We start from the raw sequence: 9,531 nt of genomic DNA, 5'->3' as shown, positions 1-9,531 counted from the left end.
TATAACATTAGTATAATGGGTGGACTGGTGTGGCAGGTTTCCCATGTGATATCTAAGATTCCCCGGGGGTGCCTCCAATATACTGGCTCAAAGGGTGAAAACCCCAGCAAGGCGTTGGGTTCCTCTGTAATGGCAAACATCAGAAACGGCAACATGAAATCCCAGTTTTTCCCATCCTTATCGATTTCCATCCTGAGCATTGACTTCAGGGTACAGTAGAATCTCTCAACCAATCCGTCCATCTGAGAATGGTAAACCGATGTCCTCAACTGTTTCACCCGACAAAACTGACAAAGGTCCGCCATAAGGCAGGGCATAAAGGGGGTCCCCTGGTCAGTAAGGATCTCTTTTGGAGTCCCTACCCTGGTGAACAGGAGCACTAATTCCTTGGCTATATTTTTGGGAATGGCTTCTGGGTAGCGAGTGGCATAATCTAGGATGACCAGAATTTATTGGTGCCATCTGGCGGATTTGGGTAGCGGGCCCACTATATCCATCGCTATCCTCTCAAATGGTGTTTCAATTATGGGGAGTGGCACTAACAGGCTTCTAACAGCTGGTCAGGGAACTGTTAACTGGCACTCGGGGCACTCCCCACAATGTCGAGCCACTTCAGCCTGAATCCCTGGTCAGTAAAACCTCCTCACAATCCTGTCTTGGGTTTTATCAATACCAAGGTGTCCCCCCAGAATATGACCATGAGCTATGTCCAGTACTGTTCTCTGGGACCATCAACTGTTCCACCACATCAACCCCTAGTTTTTCCACTCTGTACACCAAACACTTTTTCATGATGAAGTGGGGGAAACTATTAGGCATCGTACCGTCATTCCGGGTTAAGCGAGCAGGGTTGTGTTTCGGAGGACGCATGGCTCTCGACCTTCGCCTCTCCCGAGTCCATATGGGAGTTGCAGTGATGGAACAAGACTAACTACCAATTGGATATCACAAAAACGTTTTTTTTTTCTTCTTTTTTTCTCTGCAGTATTACTTTAGTGCCGTGTTGCAAACAGGTTGCATGTTTTGGAATATTTGTATTCTGTACAGGCTTCCTTCATTGTCACACTGTCAATTAGGCTAGTATTGTGGAGTAACTACAATGTTGTTGATTCATCTTCAGTTTCTCCTATCACAGCCATTAAACTCTAACTGTTTTAAGTCACTATTGGCCTCATGGTGAAATCCCTGAGCTGTTTCCTTCCTCTCCGGCAACTGAGTTAGGAAGGACGCCTATATCTTTGTAGTGACTGGATGTATTGATACACCATCCAAAGTGTAATTAATAACTTCACCATGCTCAAAGGGATATTCAATGTCATATTTATTTTTACCACTCTACCAAAAGAGTGCAGTGAATAATGTTAGAAAACCTGCTGTCAACCGCTGCCTGTCCCCAAGGCTCGATTCTAGGCCCCACACTCTTCTCAATTTACATCAACAACATAGCTCAGGCAGTAGGAAGCTCTCTCATCCATTTATTTGCAGATGATACAGTCTTATACTCAGCTGGCCCTTCCCTGGATTTTGTGTTAAATGATCTACAACAAACCTTTCTTAGTGTCCAACAAGCTTTTTCTACCCTTAACCTTATTCTGAACACCTCCAAAGCAGAGGTGATGTGGTTTGAAGAATGCCCCTCTTCCCACAGGTGTGATTACTACCTATGAAGGTTTAGAGCTTGATGTAGTCACCTCATACAAGTACTTGGGAGTATGGCTAGATGGTGCACTGTCCTTCTCTCAGCACATATCAAAGCTACAGGCTAAAGTTAAATCTAGACTTGGTTTCCTCTATCGTAATCGCTCCGCTTTCACCCCAGCTGCCAAACTAACCCTGATTCAGATGACCATCCTACCCATGCTAGATTACCGAGACATAAGTTATCTATCAGGTAAGGGTGCTCTTGGATAATTTGACCAATGCAGCAGATTAACTATTTTAAATTGAATTAACATCTTTGCGCAAGGATCCCTTTTACGGGATCATTTTCCTAAACAACTGCTGAATTGCAGGGCGCAAAATATTACTAAAAATATTTATAATCATGCAATCACAAGTGAAATATACCAAAACACAGCTTAGTTTGTTGTTAATCCACCTGTCGTGTCAGATTTTGAAAATATGCTTTACAGAGAAAGAAATCCAAGCTTTTGTGAGTGTATCAATCAATGCTAGAACAGCTAGCCCCAAATTAGCATGGTCACAAAAGTCAGAAAAGCAATAAAATTAATCGCTTACCTTTGATAATCTTCGGATGTTTGCACTCATGAGACTCCCAGTTACAATAAATGTTATTTTTGTTCGATAAATATTACTTTTATAACAAAAAAACGCCATTTGGGTTGCGCGTTATGTTCAGAAAACCAAAGCCTCGTTCCGTTCGACGAACATTCCAAAAGGTATCCGTAATGGTCGTAGAAACATGTCAAATGTTTTTTTATAATCAATCCTCAGGTTGTTTTTAAAGCATGTCTTAGACACATAAATGAAGCATACTCTGCCAAGTTTCATCTGAAAGTTGTTCACCTAAATCCTCTTCCCATTGAGAGTTCAGGGAATGCAGATTGTGCAAGTTTAATAACGTATAGATCAAGCTTATGCCCCCTTTGACATAAGGGTTCACTTTAAAAAATATAATCTAGAAGGGTGGTAGGTGGGTGTGATGGGAAGTGACTAGTATGAAGATACCTACAATTGTGTAGTTTTGTATCTAAAGAAATGGGATCTAGGAAAATTGAACTTTTGTACTAACTTTTCAAAATATGCAAAATCCATAGCAATGTTCAAGTTGTTCAGTGAGGAGATCCTTTTCCAGCCTAGATATGAAACGCCCGGTCTAATAATGATGGAGAGAATGTATGGTTCATTAATAAATGAGGCAGAAGTTGAAAATTCACTGAGACCAAACGATCACCTGAACAGTTTCCTGATTTTTTGAGAATGTTTACTTCTCCTATTTTCTCCAGCACTTCATACGGTCCTTTCCATGTGGCTAACAGTTTACACTCTACCATGGAGACCAACACAAACACCTTATCTCCCGGTTGAAATTCCCTCAGGGTAGTCTGCCGGTTATAAGTGTGCCGCTGGTGATCTTGTGCTTGTCTCATGTGCTCTCTTACTTTGTGCGTGACTGTGGCTATACTGTCTTGCATGGCCGTGACGTGCTCTATAACATTAGTATAATGGGTGGACTGGTGTGGCAGGTTTCCCATGTGATATCTAAGATTCCCCGGGGGTGCCTCCAATATACTGGCTCAAAGGGTGAAAACCCCAGCAAGGCGTTGGGTTCCTCTGTAATGGCAAACATCAGAAACGGCAACATGAAATCCCAGTTTTTCCCATCCTTATCGATTTCCATCCTGAGCATTGACTTCAGGGTACAGTAGAATCTCTCAACCAATCCGTCCATCTGAGAATGGTAAACCGATGTCCTCAACTGTTTCACCCGACAAAACTGACAAAGGTCCGCCATAAGGCAGGGCATAAAGGGGGTCCCCTGGTCAGTAAGGATCTCTTTTGGAGTCCCTACCCTGGTGAACAGGAGCACTAATTCCTTGGCTATATTTTCGGGAATGGCTTCTGGGTAGCGAGTGGCATAATCTAGGATGACCAGAATTTATTGGTGCCATCTGGCGGATTTGGGTAGCGGGCCCACTATATCCATCGCTATCCTCTCAAATGGTGTTTCAATTATGGGGAGTGGCACTAACAGGCTTCTAACAGCTGGTCAGGGAACTGTTAACTGGCACTCGGGGCACTCCCCACAATGTCGAGCCACTTCAGCCTGAATCCCTGGTCAGTAAAACCTCCTCACAATCCTGTCTTGGGTTTTATCAATACCAAGGTGTCCCCCCAGAATATGCCCATGAGCTATGTCCAGTACTGTTCTCTGGGACCATCAACTGTTCCACCACATCAACCCCTAGTTTTTCCACTCTGTACACCAAACACTTTTTCATGATGAAGTGGGGGAAACTATTAGGCATCGTACCGTCATTCCGGGTTAAGCGAGCAGGGTTGTGTTTCGGAGGACGCATGGCTCTCGACCTTCGCCTCTCCCGAGTCCATATGGGAGTTGCAGTGATGGAACAAGACTAACTACCAATTGGATATCACAAAAACGTTTTTTTTTTCTTCTTTTTTTCTCTGCAGTATTACTTTAGTGCCGTGTTGCAAACAGGTTGCATGTTTTGGAATATTTGTATTCTGTACAGGCTTCCTTCATTGTCACACTGTCAATTAGGCTAGTATTGTGGAGTAACTACAATGTTGTTGATTCATCTTCAGTTTCTCCTATCACAGCCATTAAACTCTAACTGTTTTAAGTCACTATTGGCCTCATGGTGAAATCCCTGAGCTGTTTCCTTCCTCTCCGGCAACTGAGTTAGGAAGGACGCCTATATCTTTGTAGTGACTGGATGTATTGATACACCATCCAAAGTGTAATTAATAACTTCACCATGCTCAAAGGGATATTCAATGTCATATTTATTTTTACCACTCTACCAAAAGAGTGCAGTGAATAATGTTAGAAAACCTGCTGTCAACCGCTGCCTGTCCCTTGTAACAACAGACTGCTACTCAAGATGGGTTGATGTGAGTATCCTAAACTGCATCACCACCGCCAGTATAATCAAAAGCTAAGGATGACGTTCGCTATCCATGGGTATCCTGAGTTGATTGTGATGGATAATGGCACTCCTCTCACCGCGAGTGATTTCCGAGCCTACGTGGACCGAAAACGGGATCCGACACCACCGCATCACTCCATACTGGCCTCAGGCCAACGGCAAAGTTGCAAGACAGAACAGAACACTTGTCAAAGCAATTTGCGCCGCTCGATCAGAAGGGAAGGATTGGAGGACAGAACTACAGACGTTTCTCATGGCCTACAGGAGTATGCCACACTCGGTCACAGGCCGCAGTCCAGCTGTACTGTTGTTCAACCGCCAGAGCTGTCAGCTGATATGCAGCCAGGAGCTGAACCACACAACAACGTCATTCGGTTTGCTGATGCTGAAACAAAGGAGCAGGGCCGCCAGAACACTGACAGATCTAGCAGAGCAACTGAAAGCACAATCCAACAAGGTGACATGGTTCTGCTACAGCAACCTAAGCAGAACAAGTTGTCAACTACCTTCGATCCAGAACCATACACTGTCGTGGACAGGAAGGGGAACTCTGTTGTCCTGGAAAGGAGTAGCAAGAGGGCCATGCGACATGTTTATTTTGTGAAACTGTGGATACAACCACAGTCAGGACAATGGACTACAAGTGACAGAGACACCGCCTAGACAAGTGCCTGCACCTTACGAGGCCATTCAACTACAGTCTCGACCCCAAAGACTCAGACAACAAGCTGTGCATCTGAAGGACTATATCAGATAGACATGTTGCCATAATGGAGCAGAATAATCCCCGGCACAGTCTCAATGGCAGGGCAGTCTATCCCTAGCCATCACAGAAAAGTTCCGTCAATAATTATTGTCAAAGAAACATTGTTAACAAAAGAGTTCCAGCAATGTAACCAGTGTTATGGTCAGTAGTTTAAAGAAAGTAGAAGTAAACATTACGAAAGATACCTTATTTTGAGTACTAGATAATGTTTTGTTGCGTTATAATGCATAGATCTGCAGTTTGGAGATGTGTTATCATAGTGGTTAGTCAAACATCTAAGAAGAGGAGGAATGTAGTGTATTAGCGACACCTAGTGGTGCAATACCAATGGGGCACTAGGAGTCACGTGTGGAATGGAAGGCGGCTATGCTTGGGAGATGAGAAGTCAATGATTCCCGTGAGTCCGAGTCAAGTCGATACATTACAGTGACTCTGAAGGGCAGATGACTAAAATAAGTTTGCATGGCAGAAGGATTAATAGGCATCAATTGACTTTTTTGTAGTTTAACCTTATACCCAGATATTTTACCAAAGGTCTTTAATAGAAACCGGATCTCTGGAAGACCAGTTAAATGGTCAGACATACTATATAATAGCATGTCATCCACATAGAGTGAGACTTTATGCTCTAAGCCCCGTCTTCGAATACCTCGGATAGTGGTGTTATTACGTATTGCTATGGCTAAAGACTTTATTGTGATGGCAAACAGCTGAGGGGATAGAGGACACCCCTGTCTTGTCCCACGATGAAGTTGGAAATAGGATGAAAGGTTATTATTTGTGCGCACTGCAACCATAGTGGAGGAGTAAAGGACTTTGATCCAGGACATGAAATTGGGACCAAATCCAAATTGTTTGAGAGTATAAAATAGATCATCTCACTCCACCTGATCAATCGCCTTCTCAGCATCAAGTGATAACAATATCTCTCGATTGTCAGATGAAGAGGGATTATAAAGTTCATTATAAAGATGTCTGATATTGAAAAAATAATGACGATTTTTTATGAAACCAGTTTGATCTGTAGAGATAATTGAGGGAAAGAATGACTCAAAACAGCAGGCAATCATCTTAGTGTAAGACGTGTGTAACCGGTGGCAGGGAAGTCAGATGCAGGAGAGCAGAACTAGGTAATAGCCGGAGCAGTTTAAGCACATTGTGTTTGTCTATTGTTGTAAGTTAGATGAAGAATATAATATATCACACACCAATTTATGCAGAAATCCAGGTAATTCCAAAGGGTTAACATACTTTTTCTTGCCACTGTATAGCCTACTGCTGTGTGCACATTGCTGCACTTATAATGTAAAGAAATAGCTTAGTTTATAGCATACATCAGCTTTTGTACTATGGGGGATAGTAGGCAGCCTATGTCAATCTACTATCCCCCATAGTACAAAAGTTTGTAGGTTAGTGCTTTTGCTGTTCATTTTGCTGTTCGTCATCTTGTTGGCTGACGAAAAGTAAATATGGACAGTTCTTCCAATATCTTCAATGTGCACCTTGGAATTGCGCAGTTGCTTCTGTCTTCACTTGTAGCCTGTGAGAAAGACCCAATCACATGCTTTGGAGCAAGCAACCAGGGGAAGTCAATTATAATTAGTATATTTTAATGTTTTATTTCACTAGGCAAGTCAGTTAAGAACAAATTTTACAATGACTGCCTACACCGGCCAGACCCAGACTATGCTGGGCCAATCGAGCTCTGTCCTATGGGACTCCCAATCACAGCCAGCCTGGATTCGAACCAGGGTGTCTACAGTGACACCTCTAGCACTGAGATGTAGTGCCTTAGACCACTGTGCCACCGGGGAGTCCAAAAGCCACAATGGCCGCTGGCCGTAAAAGGCATGTATTTGTTTAGGGGGCATTACGGCCACACAAAGGGGATGGGAAAATTGGGAAATTCTAGCCATTATCAAGTGCTTGTCAAATTGTGAATGAGAGACAGATGAAGTGTGTACAGCCTGCACAAATAACAAAGCAGGGCTCATGCCTTTCATGCAACTTTTTTCAAATCATCATTAGATTCGCATCATGCAGCCTTAGAATATATTTAAAAAATCTAAACATATAGCCCAACATTTGTATCACAAATAAAATTGCCTAAATAACTCTAAATTAAGCTGGCTGGGTCGCTAGCTAACGTTATGTGTATGCTCTGACACATTTGCTTGACTAGTTATCTTCTTCAGGATTGGTGGGTTCCCTGCAGGACGGTTGAGCTAATGTAGGCTAATGCGATTAGCATGAGGTTGTAAGTAACAAGAAAATTTCCCAGGACATATATGATATTGGCAGAAAGCTTAAATTCTTGTTAACTTCTTTGGGCTGCAAGCCCGATGTCGGTACACTTATGACAACAGCCAGCTCAAGTGCAGGGCGCGAAATTCAAAATATATTTTTTAGAAATATTTAACTTTCACACATTAACAAGTCCAATACAGCTAATGAAAGATAAACATCTTGTGAATCCAGCCAACATATCCGATTTTTAAAATGTTTTACAGCGAAAACACCACGTATATTTATGTTAGCTCACCACCAAATACAAAAATGGACAGACATTTTTCACAGCACAGGTAGCATGCACAAAACCAACCTAACTAACCAAGAACCAACCAAACTAACCAAGAAACAACTTCATCAGATGACAGTCTTATAACATGTTATACAATAAATCTATGTTTTGTTCGAAAAATTTGCATATTTGAGGTATAAATCAGTTTTACATTGCAGCTACCATCACAGCTACCGTCAGAAATAGCACCGAAGCAGCCAGAGTAATTACAGACACCAACGTGAAATACCTAAATACTCATCATAAAACATTTCTGAAAAATCGATGATGTACAGCAAATGAAAGACAAGCATCTTGTGAATCCAGCCAATATTTCCGATTTCTTAAGTGTTTTACAGCGAAAACACAATATAGCATTATATTAGCTTACCACAATAGCCAGAAACACAAGCCATTTACCAGCAGCAAAAGTTAGCGATCGTAACAAACCAGCAAAATATATATAATTTTTGACTAACCTTGATAAGCTTCATCAGATGACAGTCATATAACATCAGGTTATACATACACTTATGTTTTGTTCGAAAATGTGCATATTTAGAGCTGAAATCAGTGGTTATACATTGTGCTAACGTAGCATCTTTTTCCCACAACGTCCGGATATTTTTATGACACTCACATATTCTGACCAAATAACTATTCATAAACATTACTAAAAAATACATGTTGTATAGGAAATGATAGATACATTAGTTCTTAATTCAATCGCCGTGTTAGAATTCTAAAAATAACTTCATTACGACATGCAGTTTACGTTATGGCGAGAGCGTGCCCAAAATCTGGGCGCAAACTACTAGTTCACATGTTCGACAGATATATGAAATAGCATCATAAAATGGGTCCTACTTTTGATGATCTTCCATCAGCATGTTGTACAAGGGGTCCTTTGTCACATTTGGTTTTAGAATGTCCTCTTCTCCAGTCAATTAGCACGGAAAGCTAGCAAAGTGGCGCGAAGCTCTCCTTCGTGAACAAACGCAGACAAAGCAACACGCCTAACGTCCCGAAAAAATTTCAATAATCTAATAAAACTATATTGAAAAAACATACTTTACGATGATATTGTCACATGTATCAAATAAAATCAAAGCCGGAGATATTAGTCGTCTATAACGACAGCTTTACAGAAGGCAATACCAGGTCCCTTCTCGCGCGTTCCAGAAAACAGGAAATTGGGGTCACGTCATGCCCAGAGCTTTTATTCGACCTCAGATCATGTTATACACTCCATTTCTTCTCTCACTGCCTGTTGACATCTAGTGGAAGGCGTATGAAGTGCATGTATACTAATAAATATCAAGCACATTTATAGGCAGGCCCTAGAACAGAGCATCGATTTCAGATTTTCCACTTCCTGTCAGGAAGTTTGCTGCAAAATGAGTTCTGTTTTACTCACAGATATAATTCAAACGGTTTTAGAAACTAGAGAGTGTTTTCTATCCAATAGTAATAATAATATGCATATTGTACGAGCAAGAATTGAGTACGAGGCCGTTTGAAATGGGCACCTTTTATCCAGGCTACTCAATACTGCCCCTGCAGCCCAAAGA

Source organism: Salvelinus namaycush, chromosome 6 (assembly GCF_016432855.1).
Source record: "Salvelinus namaycush isolate Seneca chromosome 6, SaNama_1.0, whole genome shotgun sequence".
NCBI lineage: Eukaryota > Metazoa > Chordata > Actinopteri > Salmoniformes > Salmonidae > Salvelinus > Salvelinus namaycush.
This window is presented reverse-complemented; position numbering follows the sequence as displayed.